The sequence below is a fragment of the Podarcis melisellensis genome (assembly GCF_964234715.1).
Source record: "Podarcis melisellensis genome assembly, chromosome: 8".
Lineage (NCBI taxonomy): Eukaryota > Metazoa > Chordata > Lepidosauria > Squamata > Lacertidae > Podarcis > Podarcis melisellensis.
In genome coordinates, this window is record NC_138540.1 from 83,503,238 (window position 1) to 83,521,339 (window position 18,102).

Genomic DNA, 18,102 nt, shown 5'->3' on the forward strand with positions numbered 1-18,102 from the left:
GAGGAAACCGCAAGAAGGCCCTCGGAGCTGGACCTCAGTGTCCGGGCTGGACGATGGGGTTGGAGATGCTCCTTCAGGTATACTGGGCTGAGACCATTTAGGGCTTTAAAGGTCAGCACCAACACTTTGATTTGTGCTCGGAAACGTACTGGGAGCCAATGTAGGTCTTTCAGGACTGGTGTGGTTTGGTCTCAGCAGCCACTCCCAGTCGCCAGTCTAGCTGCCGCATTCTGGATTAAATGTAGTTTCCGGGTCACCTTTAAAGGCAGCCCCATGTAGAGCGCATGGCAGTAGTCCATGCGGGAGATAACCAGAGCATGCACCACTCTGGCAAGTCAGTCTATGGACAGATAGGGTCTCAGCCTGCGTACCAGGTGGAGCTGGTAGACAGCTGCCCTGGCCGTACCTCACCAAAGCAAGATGCAACAGGTTTAGCAACCTCCAGCAGACCGGCAATGGGAGCTGCCGGGATGGAAATGCGAGGAAAGAGATATCTGGTTGGCCCACCTCAGAAGAGAGATTGCACATAGCTGTCCACTTACAGATTTGAAAATAAGGGACTGGCAGCCTCGAAAATAAGGGATCAGCAGCCAAAATAAGGGATTTTGCTTCGCTTATACAGAAATCCAGCACTGATGGAGCCATGCTGCTTTGGCTGCCACTGACTATGTTTTGCAGGGGGTTGGACGAGATGATCCTAAGGGTCCACAACTCCCACCAAAGAAGAGTGGCAGACAAAACTGATGAACGACGTCGAGATGGCAAAGCTTACAGGCAGAATTAGAAACCAGGAAGAGGACCTCTTTAATAAAGAATGGGGAAAGTTTATAATTCATTTGAAAAGCTATTGTAAAGAGTTACATACGTTGGTGGGATTGAGAGAAAATTTGTAGAAAAAAATTGAACTATGGATGGACAAATGATTTATAAAAATAGAGTTATGAGAGGGATGCAGAGGGGGAAATCACCCCATTAAGATGCTGCACTGGTTGGAGGGGATGCTAAGCAGCACGTCGGGGCTGCCGTCGTCCTGGCGCGAGGAGTTCCATCGGCCCTTATCCACCCAAGAGAGAGGGGGGGAGGGAGAGAGACTCTCACCCATGCCGCCCACGAGCCCGGCATGAGGCGGTTGTGGCGCCGCTGAAGCGCCGCCCTTCTGCGTCCCTCCCCACCCCCTCCTCTTCCTCCTCCCTCAGGCCAGCTCCTCAGCTACCGCTGCTGCTACCGCCTCCGGCTTCCCCTGGCAGTGCAGCAGAAGTCTTGCAAGAGAGGGGCTGCCTGCCCACCCACCACCACCCGTCTCCTCACAACACGCCCCTGAGGTGGAAAAGGGAAAGACGGAGACATGGCAGCTCGTGCGCGTGCTCTCTCTCACAGCGGAGGACCCCGAGCCGCTGCTTCCCTCCCGAGCCGGGCGAACATGAAACCTGGGAAATTTAAGGGACATCATCAATAAGGGACAGCAGCGGGAGACGGCGCTGGGATAAGGGAGTTTCCCGCCAAATAAGGGACGCTTGACAGCTATGAGATTGCAGAGCTGGAAAAGGTTTGGAAAAGAGCCTGAAATGATTAAGGGGATGGGGCAGCTCTTCTGTAAGGCCACAGCAGGAGAGACTTTCTAGCTTAGAGAAAAGGCAAGCAAGAGGGCAACACAATAGAAGTTTACCGAATTATGCTCGACTTTGAGAGACTGGGCTGAGAAAAGTCTGTCTCCCTCTCTCTTAACCCTCAAACCCAAAGACTTCCAGTGAAGCTGAATGCTGGAGAGGGTGACCTCCTCTGTCTGGTGCAACACGTTCAAGAAGTTCCCACCACTTTCCTGACCCTCCACCTCTTTCTGTGCACATGACCCGCCTTGCGCAAGTGCCTGGTCATTGCCATCCGCCGGGCAGATGAGTTCGCAGGATGCAAAGGCATTTCCTCCTTCTGCTGTCCCAGGGGTGGTTCGGGCCAACGGTTTGAGCAATTGTGCTTCTTTGCAACAACCCCTGACTTAGGCTGGAGGAAACGACGCCACTGGGTGGGGAGAAGCCAGAGTTACCCCAGAGTACCGTATTTTTCGCTCTGTAAGACACACTTTCCCCCTCCTAAAAAGTAAGGGGAAATGTGTGTGCATCTTATGGAGCAAATGCAGGCGGGAGGCTCTGCTCAGCGCTCCCTTTAAAGAGCCGCGTGGAGCATGTGGGCGGCTCTTGCTGCCCTTGTCCCTCCTCGGGGAAAAGCCCCCAAGAGCTGCACACACACTCCACACACTCTTTAAAGGGAGTGTGGCCCTTGGGGGGAGCCTTAGCCATGCACAGCCTCTCGCGGGCAGAGGATGAAGGCTCCCATTGCCCGGGAGAGGCTGTCCTGGCTTCTGGGATTCAGAATTTTTTTCTTGTTTTCCTCTTCCAAAAACTAGGTGCGTCTTATGGTCTGGTGCATCTTATAGAGCAAAAAATATGGTGCATGTCAGCACCAGAAAAATTCCGTGCGCTTCACCCCCAGGAAAACACACAGGAGGTGGCCTGCACATCAGTGGCATAGCATGGGTTGTCAGCACCCGGGGCAAGGCAAGTAATTTGTGCCCCCTAACCCATGGATTTGCACCCCCCAACCCTAACCCCCAGATGTTGCGCCTGGTGCGGCCGGCCCCCCCTGCACCCCCCACACTACGCCACTGCTGCACATACCGCCCCTGGTTCTAGCTTCTGGAGAAAATGTTGTTCCAGAAAGCCCTGGAAACTTAGGGAGGTGCTTCTGCAAAATGGTCAGTTGTTTTTCCTTCGACACCCCCAGCCAAGGCTATTTCAGGGAGTGCACAGGGGGAGAAGATGGGGGGAGCCCCATCGTGGAATCATTTGTGCAGGTTTTCTGCTGGGCGGGCTTATAAGTTGAATTCTGCCCTGTATATTTAAAGCACACACCCCCAAAAGGCCCAGATACCTGGGAACTGTAGTCCCCCCCCCCACAGAACTACAATTACCAGCACCTGCAAGAAAATACATTTCCCTGGATTCTTTTTTGGAGGGGGTGTGCTTTAAATGTATGGTGTGTACGCCAGATGCTGGGACAAATAACAGGGGAGAGTTTTTGTCTTCCATGTTCAGCTTTGGAGTTTTCAGCTGACCACTGTTGGAGACAGTGCCCTGGGCCAGATGGCCCCTAGTTCTAGTGATTCACAGCTCTCTCATTTTTAGCCAATTTCTGCATCCCTGCTGGCTGGTAGTGCAAGTGAGCTTAACGAAGGCTACAGCAAGAGGCGTCTTCATCGGTCACGGGACCTCCACAAGTTCTGACTCCCTGTTATGTTAACTCCACTGAGCTCAACCCCCGATCTCTTTGCTGCCAGAGAGAGAGCAGAGGAAAAAGAAGTCCAAGACGAAAAATGGATATTTTTCACAAGCAAAGACAATGCCCAGATGACTGCAGAAGTTTGCACACTTCATTCCTGTAGGAGCAGTTTAAGGTGGGAAAGGGTGTTTAGGTCCACACATACCCCGGACCTCTTAATTATTACATCACGTTACTGAAGTCAGATTGACAGCCATTAAGGCTCAAATGTGGCTTCTGCAAAGCTGCATTGTTTCATTCCTTATGCTGGCAGAGAAACCCACCGGAAGACTATTTGTGGAAGGAGAATGATGGTGCAGTTTTAAAGCATGTGCTTTTATTAGCGGGCACTAAAATATACATGTATCTTAACGGCAACGGAGAGACTGACTTATTTCTGACTTTCCTTTTCTAAGAGTTTAGGAGGATGAACAAAGGGAATGTAACATGGGAATTGGTCAAAGCAGGTCAGAAGGATGTCCTGGTCACTGTTGGGGGCTTGAGAAGGTTGGGGGTGGGCAGTCAGTCACCTAGGAAAGCCGCCCCCCCCCCCCGCACCTTTCCTTCAGGCAGAGTGTGGTCCAGCTTGTGTTATTTCTTTTTGGGATGGTGGAGATGGTGGAGTCAGCATCATCTGAAGGGACAAAGGTCCCCCATCCATGTTCTACAGACTCGTTGGTCCATCATACCCATTTGGTCTTCTCTGGCTGGTGGTACTTCTCCAGGATCTTTCCCACCAAAGAGATCCTTCCACCAAAGATGGACCAAGGATTTTGTATGTGTAAAAGAGGTGGCTTTAGAAGAAGAAGAAGAGTTTGGATTTGATATCCCGCTTTATCACTACCCAAAGGAGTCTCAAAGCGGCTAACATTCTCCTTTCCCTTCCTCCCCCACAACAAACACTCTGTGAGGTGAGTGAGGCCTAGAGATTTCAGAGAAGTGTGACTGGCCCAAGGTCACCCAGCAGCTGCAGGTGGAGGAGCGGAGACGAGAACCCGGTTCCCCAGATTACGAGACTACCGCTCTTAACCATTACACCACACTGGCTCTCTCTGTATACAATTGGGCTTAGGTGGGCATGCGGCAGCCATCGCCCTAATTTAATTTTACCCTTTGCAAACTGCAAGTAGAGGTAGCAGATGGACAGAGAGAGAAAGGGTGGTATTCAGTTAAGTTTTAGGGCTCATTCACACTTCTGCTTGTGTCAAGAAAGCACAGGGATGGGTGGTTTTTTGCTTGAACACACCTTGTAGGCATGGGTTCAAGCAGTTTCTTCCCCAAGCTGCTCCTTTCCAAGGGAAAACTCACTCTTTAGTGAGAGATAGGGAAATGGCAATGCAGGGTAAACCTGAATTGCCACTTGCTCAAACGGGACCATAGAATGTGCATAGGAGCCCTTACTCATCAACTAATTAAAATTAATGAACGAGTAGGTGAAGTTCTAGGACGCAGGTGGCGCTGTGGGTTAAACTTGTGGATCAGAAGGTTGGTGGTTCGAATCCCCGTGACGGGGTGAGCTCCCATTGCTCGGTCCCTGCTCCTGCCAACCCAGCAGTTTGAAAGCACGTCAAAGTGCAAGTAGATAAATAGGTACCACTCCGGCGGGAAGGTAAACGGTGTTTCTGTGCGCTGCTCTGGTTCGCCAGAAGCGGCTTAGTCATGCTGGCCACGTGACCCGGAAGCTGTACGCCGGCTCCCTTGGCCAATAAAGCGAGATGAACGCCGCACCCCAGAGTCGGTCACGACTAGACCTAATGGTCAGGGGTCCCTTTACCTTTTAGGTGAAGTTCTAAGGAGTGTGCAGAAATGGCACTTGTATGGCTCAGGGAGCAAGAATGAGTCCATTTGTACTGTGCCTGCTACTGCATGCCATCTCCTCCGAAAAGTCAAGTGGCGGGGTGTGTGTGTGCGTCTTCATGCTTGAGTCAAAGCACCTGGTGCAATGGAAAAAATGCCAAACAAGGCATTGACCTGGCTGCCTTCGAATAAACAGCAGCGCCTGCATCTCATCAATCCCAAGGTGGAATGTCAGTGCATCAGTACCCCATAGATCTCAACTGTCCTTGCATGCAGATAGGAGGAAAGAGTGGGCTGGCAGACCCCACACCCAACCTATCAATCACACTGAATTCATAAAAGCGGAAAAGGAGAAACATTATTGACGGATCTGGCTACTTAGAAGCCTGAGCAGCCAGATACAGACTGTTAGGTGCTCATATTGGTGAGAAATGACTTTTTCCAATGTTATTCAAGCAGTAGGGTGGGGGCAGGCAAACCTTTCTCTCTAAGGGCCCCCACACTTCTGGTAGCCGAAGCATTACTTCTGCTTGCGATGGCCACACATTTCAGCTCCCCCCCCCCAAAGTCCTTTTAGAGAAGAGTTGGGGAACCTGTGGCCCTCTATATGTTGTTGGACTCCAGTTCCCATCAGCCTCAGCAATCCTAGTCGATAATAATAATAATAATTAATAATAATAATTTATTATTTATACCCCGCCCAACTGGCTGGGTTTCCCCAGCCACTCTGGGTGGCTTCCAACAAAATATTAAAATACCAAAATACATCAAACATTAAAAGCTTCCCTAAACAGGGCTGCCTTCAGATGTCGTCTAAAAGTCTGGTAGTTGTTGTTCTCTTTGACATCTGACAGGAGGGCATTCCACAGGGTGGGTGCCCCCACTGAGAAGGCCCTCTGCCTGGTTCCCTCTAACTTGGCTTCTCGCAATGAGGGAACCACCAGAAGGCCCTCGGCGCTGGACCTCAGTGTCCGGGTAGAACGATGGAGGTGGAGACGCTCCTTCAGATATACTGGGCCGAGGCCATTTAGGGCTTTCAAGGTCAGCACCAACACTTTGAATTGTGCTTGGAAATGTACTGGGATGGTTAGGCATGATGGGATTTAGTGAATCACAGAACTGTGGAGCTGGAAGGGACCCCAAAGGTAAACTAGTTCAACTCCTTGCAATGCAGAAATCACAGCTAAATGCTATTTTCACTCATCATGTATTCCTCGTGTCAAACCTTCGATGTCATTGTTTGCCATGGCTAATATTGCAAAAGCAAAATAAAAAGGTTTTTTTTTAAAAAAAAGAGTATCATATAAGATCCATACAATACCAGAAGAACTGGCTGCCAATATGCTTTCGGCCCACTTTCAAGGTAAAATGTCTGGGGGACCACAAGTTTTCAACCCATTTTAGAGTAGTGGGGGGAGAAGCAGAGTCACCACTTACCTACCCTTAAGTTAGACCAGCCCTTGTGTTTCCAAGATTGAAGGGCATGTCCTGAGTAGAAACGAATGAGTCTCTCAATTTCAGCTTCCCCCACCCTATTTCTCATTTTCAAAATCTTAAGTGCAGTCCTCTACTTTTTCACATCAGTTTGTTGACTTTTTGTTTTTTTACTGAAAACGTCTCAGCCTTTTAATGCTAATTTCTCTTTTTTTATATAATAAATTTTTATTAATTTTTTCCATAATATCTCCAATCATACAAATTTCCACATGACATATTTTGACTTATTGAACCTCCCTCAACTCCTCTGACAATCATCCGTAGTTAAATTTCTATCTTCACATTCCTTAATTATAGTATTGCCTTTAAATAAAATTTTTCTGTCCTCATTTACATTCTTGCAATATTCCTTATTTTTTTCACAAAGCTTCTTTAAAACACACTAGCGTTGTATGTTCTTCACATAGAGTTTTCAAATATTCTTTGAATTTTCCCCAGTCCTCTAAAAACTTACGGTCTCTTTGAAGTCTAATTTTTCCAGTTAATTTTTCCAGTTCTGCACAGTCTGTTAGTTTTGTTCTCCATTCATCCAAAGTCGGTAGTTCTTCTTGTTTCCATTTTTGGGCCATCAATATTCTCGCTGCTGTTATTGCGTACTGAAAGAGTTTACAGTCCCTCTTATTTATTTCATTTTTAGTTATTCCCGGTAAGAAGGATTCTGGTTTCTTTACAAAGCTATATTTCAGCATTTTCTTTAACTCATTATATATCATTTCCCAGAACCCCTTCTCTTTCTTACACTTTCTCATAATGCGCATGCATTTTTTGCAAAGCAATTTCTCCTAAAATAGTGCATTCTTTTCATTAATACACATTTTTATGAGTGATTTCCTCCATTGTATGCATTGCTTGGCTGGAGGACTGCACTGCAAAATCAGGAAAAAGCACACATTTCGACGGTTGGCTGTGTCTTAGCACCCAGTTCTGCGGCAGCTCTACCTGAGAAGTACTCAGTTCCTGCATTCACCCTCAACCAGGGTCAGCGCAGATGTTTCCATGCTGTACCATTCCGATTAAACAGTGAACCGCACAACAGCCATTTGAAGAGAGAGGACTTCCTCTTGAGAGAGTGCTGAATACAGCTGCTCCCAGGCTAAGACCGCAAGCCTTAAATTTGCCGCCGCCTGGACAAACAGCTACACATAAACAGTCACTTAGCATATACAAATCCAAGCATGCTACAATGCGGGGGGGGGGGGTAAGGGAGAGGATGGTGGCCGCGGTTGCTTAAGGTCAGATGTTGTGATAGGAATTTTATGGTCTTAGATGTATGGTAATGTTCATAACTTCACATACATAGATCAACACAAGAAGACCAACCTGGAACCATTTTGATTCCTAAACTGACCAAATCCTTTCTCTGCAAGGTTAAACTGGAAAAGCCTCCCCATTGTCTCTTTCCTCACAAATCCTGTCTCAAGGATATGTCTGTTTGAATAAGGTGTGAGCCTGTGACCTGGCCCAGGAAATAAGTATTTTACCTCTACAAAAGAATGGCCAGGCTCCTCAGGCAATCCAATCAAGTAACCTGCTAGACAGGAGATAAACAACAACAGGAGAAAAAACAATATTAAAATTTCTGTGATGTAGGTGGGATGTATCTGAGGGGTGGTCTTAGGTTACACCCCTTCTGTGATGTATGTATGCTGTTTCTGGGGGTGGTCTTGATCTAGAGAATGGGAATTTCAAGTCTTTATAAGCCCTTGCACAGCATTTTTGTGGGTCCTCCTCCTTCTCCTGCGAGTGAGGGGATCACCCTGTTGCAACAGATCAATAAAGATCAAGCTTACTAGCTGCTTTGCGTCTCAATATTCTCTGGTTGGCCTCTGTTATTTTCTCCTACCAATAGGGAACCTATGTAAGGACTCTATATGGGCTCTTGGATACCCCATAAGGGAAAAGGGCATATTTTTATTTACAACAATGTGCACCTTTCTTTAGCCATTTCTGCTTTTTTTTGCAGCTGTCCCTTTTTGGAGCAGCTCTTCCACCTCCTCCAGAACAGCCCACAGAGATAGCAAAAGACAGACCACAGCACCCAGGCAGGGCAGCATGTCACGCACTTGACACTTATCCCTCCCTCCTTCCCAGGGAGCCGACGGAAGCAAATTATCGACATCAGGCTTCCCCAGCCTAGCACCCTCCAGACAACTATAGAATCGTAGACCTGGAAGGGACCCCAACGGTCATCTAGTCCAACTCACTGCAATACAGGAATCTCAGCTAAAGCATCCATGACAGATGGCCATCCAACATCTGCTTAAAAACCTCCAAGCTAGGAGCGTCCATCCACAACCTCCCGAGGGAGTCCATTCCACTCTGGAACAGCTTTTACTGTTAACGGGAAAATCCGAGGGCTCCCTTGGACAAAAACAAAGACACCAACCAGGATAACTTGGAGCAAAACAGCAGCCTGTAGGCTTGGCCTTTATTGATCTGTTGCAACAGGGTGCTCCCCTCACTTGCAGGAGAGAGGAGGGACCCAGAAAAATGGTGTGCAATGCCTTATAAAGACTTTTGAAATTGCCACCCTGTAGATCAAGACCCTGTTGTCTTTGTCCATGGAGAAGAATTGATGCTTTAGAATTATGGTGCTGGAGGAGACACTTGAGAGTCCCATGGACTGCAAGAAGATCAAACATATCCATTCCTAAGGAAATCAGCCCTGAGTGCTCACTGGAAGGACAGATCCTGAAGCTGAGGCTCCAAGACTTTGGCCACGTCATGAGAAGAGAAGACTCCCTGGAAAAGACCCTGATGTTGGGAAAGATTGAGGGCACAAGGAGAAGGGGACGACAGAGGACGAGATGGTTGCACAGTGTTCTCGAAGCTACCAGCCTGAGTTTGACCAAACTGCGGGAGGCAGCGGAAGACAGGAGTGCCTGGCGTGCTCTGGTCCAGGGGGTCACGAAGAGTCGGACACGACTAAACAACAACAACATAGCACACCTTCTCATCCAAGAAGTTCAAAGTGGCCCACATGGTTCTCCCCCTCCTCATTTAATCCCCACAACAACCCTGTGAGGAAGGTTATGCTGAGAGGCAGTGACCGGCCCAAGGACACCCAGTGCGCTTCATGGCTGGGTGCGTCTTAGTTCAACACTCTAACACCCAGTAGATTGCTATGTTCTCCCCTGTAAAGATATCAGAAGCCTGCTTCGCAGTCACTCAAAGCAGGGCTTGTAATGTGGTTGCCCCTGTTCTGTGGAACAGCATCCCTGTCAAAATAAGACAGGGGCCCGCTTTCTGCACTTTCCAGAAACAGTTGAAGACATTCCAGGCTTTCGCAGCTGGATAAATGGGTCTCCACCACAAGTGTCTACTTGGTAGATTTTCAGTTTTGTTATAAATGTATGGTTTTTGTGCTTGGAAAAAAAATATATTTTGTGTGTTCTGCCGCCTTGCAACTACAGTGGTACCTCGGGTTACATACGCTTCAGGTTACAGACTCCGCTAACCCAGAAATAGTGCTTCAGGTTAAGAACTTTGCTTCAGGATAAGAACAGAAATTGCGCAGTGGTGGCAGCAGGAGGCCCCATTGGCTAAAGTGGTGCTTCAGGTTAAGAACAGTTTCAGGTTAAGAACAGACCTCCAGAATGAATTAAGTTCTTAACCCGAGGTACCACTGTACCTCTGGCTTCAGGAGTTAACCTCGAGGAAAAACTGTACCCGCTGCCTTGCGGACTATCTTTGCTAGAAGAAAAGGTTCAGGAGTAAACCCAACACAAGTCTGGAATGGAGTCCCTAAGGCAGTTGGATGGCACCTTGAATGCTTCCTTCTGCCAACTCCTGCAGCCCAGCTGGTGCCAAATGTCTTGCTCTTTCCTTTGGCTGCAACAGTGAGGCCAAGACAGGGGCAGGTATTGTTATCTGGGCAGCCCAGGACCCCCATACACAGTGCTCAGGCTTGCGCCCCGGGGAGGTCACTTTGGTGATGCTAATGTGGCAAATACAGCATCTTAAAAAGCAGAGACATCACCTTGCCAACAAAGGTCCATATAGTAAAAGCTGTGGTTTTCCCAGTAGTGATGTATGGAAGTGAGAGCTGGACCATAAAGAAGGCTGATCGCCGAAGAATGGATGCTTTTGAATTCTGGTGCTGGAGGAGACTCTTGAGAGTCCCATGGACTGCAAGAAGATCAAACCTCTCCATTCTGAAGGAAACCAGCCATGAGTGCTCACTGGAAGGACAGATCCTGAAGCTGAGGCTCCAATACTTTGGCCACCTCATGAGAAGAGAAGACTCCCTGGAAAAGACCCTGATGGTGGGAAAGATGGAGGACACAAGGAGAAGGGGATGACAGAGGAAGAGATGGTTGGACAGTGTTCTTGAAGCTACCAGCATGAGTTTGACCAAACTGCGGGAGGCAGTGGAAGACAGGAGACCTGGCGTGCTCTGGTCCATGGGGTCACGAAGAGTCGGACACGAGTAAATGACTAAACAACAACAACATAGCACACCTTCTCATCCAAGGAGTTCAAAGTGGCCCACATGGTTCTCCCCCTCTCATTTAATCCCCACAACAACCCTGTGAGGAAGGTTAGGCTGAGAGGCAGTGACCGGCCCAAGGACACCCAGTGCGCCTCATGGCTGGATGTGTCTTAGTTCAACACTCTAACACCTGTGGTCTCCCCTGCAAAGATCTCAGAATGCTGCTTCACAGTCACTCAGAGCAGGGCTTGTAATGTGGTTGCTCCTGTTCTGTGGAACAGCATCCCTGTCAAAATAAGACAGGGACCCACTTTCTGCACTTTCCAGAAACTGTTGAAGCCATTTCAGCCTTTCTCAGCTGAATAAATGGGTCTCCACCACAAGTGTCCACCTGATAGATTTTCAGTTTTGTTCTAAATGTATGATTTTGTGCTTGAAAAAAAAAAACATATTTTGTGTGTTCTGCTGCCTTGCAACTATACACACTCATGAGAAGGCTTCAGGAGTTAACCTCAATTGTTTGACTGCTGCATTTTGGATCCCGGGTATTCGAACCGCCAACCTTCTGATCAGCAAGTCCTAGGCTCTGTGGTTTAACCCACAGCGCCACCCGTGTCCCATTGCCTAGTGGCTGGTGCTATTTGGAAGTTAGGGTCCAAGCTCTTGAGGTGCAGAGGTTAGCAACCCCAGTGTAATCACACTTAATTTTTGAAGTTTCCCCCTTACATGCAAGATATGGAGTTGCCATAGCAGATTTTTAAATTGTGTGTAAAATGGGCACAGAGTCCAGAAGCTATGAATGAGGTCCTGGCTGGCCTGAAGGCTTTGGGTTACTCTGAAGAAGGCAGGAGAAGCAAAGGGTTGGGTGGGAAAGCATGGAAGCTGCAGCTGCAGCCATGTAATGAACATAGTCTGCATCTAGCAGGTACCTAACAAATGAGATTAGGCAGGCGAGACCTAGCTGGAAAGAGGACAGGGCTTCAAGTAGGAAAGCCCGTTCAAGAAGCCATCTCCCCATGTCGGCTGGCTCCCTCTGCTGTGCTCAAGGAGACATTGCAGATTCAGATACGCTTTGTCTCCCGTCAACTTCACAGCCAGCAGTCAGTTCCGCTTGTCTTCAAGTGAGCTCCCAAATCTGCCCTCCCATTGTTTCAAACTGCAAACGCCAGAGATTTCAGAGATGCCCACGGCTATTTCGAAGAAGAAGAAAAAAGTCAGCTTTCCCCATCAACCTCTATAACCTATTTAGAACCTCAGGAGGACGATCGGAGCTGGCAAATGCTTGGTCCTATAGAAGGAAAAAGTGAAAGAGACCATCACCTTTAGGAAGGAGAGAGATGAACCCAAATTTTTATTTTTACATCCAAACAATTCAGGGCTAGGAACCTAGCCACAGGTTATCATTTATTAGACGCTGTTGAATTTATATTTATCATATCCTATTCTTACCAATGTTTGCTTGTGCTGTATCCTACACCAGTTTGATGTTTGCATAATGAAACCATCTCTAACTACTGTAATCCTCATTTTCACAACAGGTGTTTTGAGTGCAAGACAGACCCCATCATCCCTGACGATTGGCCATATATGGGAATCAGAATCCAGAGCAAAGACCTTCAACCTTGGGTCCCCAGCTGTGGCTGGACTACAACTCCCATCATCCCCAGCCAGCTTGGCCAATGGCCAGGGATGATAGGAACTGTAGTCCAACAACATTTGGAAACCCAAGTTTGAGGAACGCTGATCTAGAGGGCCCCATGTTTGATTAATATTGAAAACTTTAATAAATATCTTATTTAAAAAAAAAAGAAACCAGAGGCTTTTCTCCTGGGCATGGTCGGCCAATTGGTGTCAAAGAAGGATAGAACTTTTTTTATGTATGCCACCACAGCAGCAAGAATACTTATTGCGAAGTACTGGAAGACACAGGATCTACCCACTCTGGAAGAATGGCAGATGAAGGTGATAGACTATATGGGACTGGCAGAAATGACCGGCAGAATCCGAGACCAGGGAGAAGAGTCAGCGGAAGAAGATTGGAAGAAATTTAAAGACTATCTACAGAAATATTATAAAATTAATGAATGTTAGAATGATGTCGGATAGAAATTAAGTGGTTTTCAGCTGTAATGTTATAAGAGAATACGGAAAAAAGGTTTAGAAGTAGGTTAAAAAAATATTGATAAGGATTTGCTGAACTATTAATTGAATTGGAATACAAAAAAGGGAGGTACGAGGAGGTCTGGGAAATAAGTTAATGAAAAATAAGTTATTGAAATTTTGTGTGTTTTTAAGTATTTTCTGTTTTGTATTTTTGTTATATTTTTCTTTTTTAGTTTCTTTTTACTGTATTAATATTGAAAAGTTTAATAAATATCTTATATAAAAAAATAGAGGGCCCCATGTTTGAAAACACCAAACCACTAAAAAGGGGGAGCAGCAAAGACATCGCCCTGACTTAGGCTTGCCAAGGATACAACTGAGAAGTGTGCTGAAAGAACCTCAGGGGCTCTCACAAGAGGGTACCATCAAAGGAGGCTTTGAGAGTCACTGGTCTGACCCCACCTCCTTCCATCTTCCAAGGCAAGTCAATCCGCTGCATCTTTGAGATGGCATCATCTTAACTTCTCTCAAGAGACGGCTTCCCATTGTGTCTCAGCACCCATTCCAGTTGGGAGACGAATCCACCATAGCAACAGAACACAGGGCTCCATCAAGGGTGGGTGTGAATGTGAATAAAAGCAAAGTATAGGAACGCTTAAACTTGATGCCAAGAGAACCTGGGTGGTGAAGTGGTTAGAGCAGCTTTCGGACACCTCCAGCTAAGTTGTGATGGCCTGGGAATCGGATTCAGAGGCTGAACCTGAGGAATCCCAGCCTGCACAGGAGTCCCCGCCTCCAGAACCAGTTGAGCCGGGGCTGGGGCTTGATCCTGAAGGCTCCTCACCTGTGCTGGATCCTCAGGTGCAGGCATCAGCTGAGTCTGCTCTGACTCCTGAGGTGATGGAGGACCCATTGCCTGCAGGTGCTCCACTCTCAGCCCCGTCAGAGGAAGCTGAGGTTGCCTCTGGGTCCGGTAACCCTCCAGCCTCTCCAGAGCTGCAGAGGCTCAGGGCAGAGAGGCGGAGGGAACTAAGTTCTCGCAGGAGGAGTGCTCGCCTCCAGGCCAGGAGAGGCGAGTCACCAGAGGATCGGGGCCGCCCTATGCCTCAGGGCAGTTAAAAGCCAGCCAGCCCAGTCCCAGGTTGCGGGAACATTGTTGGTAGCCTGTTCCTGCCGGCACCCTGTCCTGCTTTCTGCCAGAGTTCCTGATCCCACCCGACTCCCCGCCCTGGACCCCGCTTCAGCTTTGATGGACAGCCTCCATACCGCATCCTTGACCTCGGACTGGACTTGGACCTCACTGCACGGTTAGACCTTGGGACCAGCACAGCCGGAGGCAAATGGCTGAACCTGAGGCTGAACCTGAGGAATCCCAGCCTGCACAGGAGTCCCTGCCTCCAGAACCAGCTTAGCCGGGGCTGGGGCATGAACCTGAAGGGCCTTCACCTGTGCCAGATCCTCATGAGCAGACACCAGCTGAATCCGCTCTGGCTCCGGAGGGATGACCCATTGCCTGCAGGTGCTCCTCTCCCAGCCCTGTCAGGGGAAGGTGGGGTTGCCTCTGGGTCCAGTAACCCTCCAGCCTCCCCTGAGCTGCAGAGGGCTCAGGGCAGAAAGGCGGAGGGCTCGCTTCCAGGCAAGGGGAGGTGAGTCACCTGTGGACCGGGGCTGCCCTATGCCTCAGAGGAGATAAAGGTCAGCCCGCCCAGTCCCAGCATCGTTGGTTACCCATTCCTGCCGGCACCCTGTCCTGCTTTCTGCCAGAGTTCCTGACCTCACCCGACTCCCTGCTTGGACCCCGCTTCAGCCTTGGACCGGACACGGACCACGCCGCACGGTAACCCCCCCGGACCAGCACATAAGTGGGGTTTAAGTGCAATGAATGGATGCACCTCTCTTTCAAATCAGAACCAGTGAAGGCGGTGAAGGTCCTGTGTGAGTGTCTGGAGGTGGTTGGAGGATGGATGGCGGCTAACAGATTGAGGTTGAATCCTGACCAGACAGAAGTACTGTTTTGGGGGGACAGGGGGTGAGTGGGTGTGGAGGATTCCCTGGTCCTGAATGGGGTAACTGTGCCCCTGAAGGACCAGCTGCGCAGCCTGGGAGTCATTTTGGACTCACAGCTTCTCCATGGAGGCACGGGTCAATTCTGTGTCCAGGGTAGCTGTTTACCAGCTCCATCTGGTGCGCAGGCTGAGACCCTATCTGCCCGCAGACTGCCTTACCAGAGTGGTGCATGCTCTGGTTATCTCCCACTTGGACTACTGCAAAGCACTCTTCGTGGGGCTACCTTTGAAGGTGACCTGGAAACTACAACCAATCCAGAATGTGGCAGCCAGACTGGTGACTGGGAGCGGCCACCGAGACCACATAACACCTGTCTTGAAAGACCTACACTGGCTCCCAGTGTTGGTGCTGACCTTTAAAGCCCTAAACGGCCTCGGTCCAGTATATCTGAAGGAGCGTCTCCACCCCCATTGTTCTACCTGGACACTGAGGTCCAGCTCTGAGGGCCTTTTGGCGGTTCCCTCACTGCAAGAAGCCAAGTTACAGGGAACCAGGCAGAGGGCCTTCTCAGGAGTGGCACCCGCCCTGTGGAACGCCCTACCCCCAGATGTGGAACGCCCTACCACCAGATGTCAAAGAGAACAACCAGACTTTTAGAAGACATCTGAAGGCAGCCCTCTTTAGGGAAGCTTTAATGTTTGATGTATTACAGTATTTTAATATATTGCTGGAAGCCACCCAGAGTGGCTAGGGAAGCCCAGCCAGATGGGCGGGGTATAAATAATAATATATTATTATTATTATTATTATTATTATTATTATTATTATTATTATGGATCCAGGGCGGCTGGGATTCTGCCTCGAAGCAGCTCATGGCTGACCCCCTATGAGCAAAAAAGTTGGCGTCAGTCGAGCAGCTGTAACCAAATACCCGTATTTCTGAGAACTCCTCAACTTTAAGAGAGGTCTTTGCCATGTTCCACAGCAGAGGGTGTCATCTTCCGCTTTTGCAACTTGCAAAAACCACAAGCATTAGAAACCCCCCCCCCCAAGTGCACGCTATACTTTTAACAGCTGCAGATTTAAGTGTTTCTATCCTGTGTTTCTGGCTGCTCTGACTGTTCCCGGATTTTAATTTCTCTTCTTGTTGACAACCACCAAGAGGACTTGTGTTCTAGGGCAGCCTATAAATACTGAAAATAAATATTGCATGCAAGAGGAACTGGGTGGCCAGTGGGGCAGGGTTTTGGCAGCTAGTGTAGAATGTAAGAGCGCAGGCCGCAGATCCAACTCTCTTGGGCAGCTGCCCCCAACATGGTGTGCTCCAGATGTTAGAGAGACTTCCAGCTCCCATCGTCCGCAGCCAGCACAGCTCTAGCTAGGTCTTGCAGACAATGTGGCACTGAAATGCAATTTGGACTGGCTCATCCGCAGCGAAGCGTATGCAGACACACACAGGCACACACAAATGACTGCAGGATCAGGCCAATGGCCATCTAGTCCAGCATCCTGTTCTCAGTATGGCTAACCAGTTGCCTGTAGAAAACCCTCAAAGGCAGGATCTGAGAACAAGAGCAACTCTCCCCTCTTGTGGCTTCCAGAAAGTATAATTTGGAAGCATTATTACGGTACATCCAGCTGTGGAGGCACAGCAAAGCCATCGAAGCTACCGGAGAAGTTCTAGCCCTCTCCTCCACAAATTTGTTGAATCCTCTCTTAAAGCCATCCAAGTTGGTGGCCATCATTGTCTCCTGAGGGAATGAGTTCCATAGTTCCTACTACGCATAGAGAGAAGAAATTGTTGTATCTGTTCTGAATTTTCCAATGTTCAGTCTCACTGGAGATCAACCAGTTGCAGTGTTATGAATGGGAAATACTTTTATTTATGCACTTTCTCCATGCCATGTATTATGTGGAATTTGTGGTTTAACCCACAAATTCCACAAAAGTGGAATTTGCTGCCCAGGAGTGTGGTGGAGTCTCCTTCTTTGGAGGTCTTTAAGCAGAGGCTTATGTCAGGAGTGCTCTGATGGTGTTTCCTGCTTGGCAGGGGGTTGGACTCGATGGCCCTTGTGGTCTCTTCCAACTCTATGCTTCTATGTCATAAACTTCTATCCTGTCCACTCTAACTCACCTTTTGTCTTAGCTAAAAGTCCTGAACGCTGCATCCTTTCCTTTCCTTTCCTTTCCTTTTTCTTCTTTCTTTCTTCTTTCTTTCTTTCTCTTGCAGTTTTCTGAACAGTTTCCAATTCTTCAATATCCTACTTGAGGTGAGGTGACCAGAAACACATACAGTATTCCAAACGCAGTTGCACCATGGAAGTTTGTAACGACATTCTATCAACCATTTTATTTTCAATTCATTTTCTTAATGACCCATAGCATGGAAATTGCCTCAGCTGCCACGCGCTGGGTCTGCCTTCATCAAGCTGCCTACTTCAACCCCAAATTTTTATTTGTGGTCACTGCCAATTCAGACCCCATGAGCCTATGAAATTAATATTTTGTGCTCCGGTATTTTATCACTTTACACTTGTTTACCTTGGACTGTGGGACACAGGTGGCGCTGTGGGTTAAACCACAGAGCCTAGGACTTGCTGATCAGGTGAACTCCCTTTGTTCAGTCCCTGATCCTGCCAACCTAGCAGTTCAAAAGCACGTCAAAGTGCAAGTAGATAAATAGGTACCCCTCCGGCGGGAAGGTAAATGGTGTTTCTGTGCGCTGCTCTGGCACTGTACGCTGGCTCCTTCGGCCAATACGCTGTACGCTGGCTCCTTCGGCCAATAAAGCGAGATGAGTGCCGCAACCCCAGAGTTGGTCACGACTGGACCTAATGGTCAGGGGTCCCTTTACCTTTGATTGCACTTGCCATTTTATCACCCATTCAGCTTTGGGAGGTCTCCTGAAGCTCTTTACAATCTCTTTTGCTTTAATGACCCAGAACCATTTAATA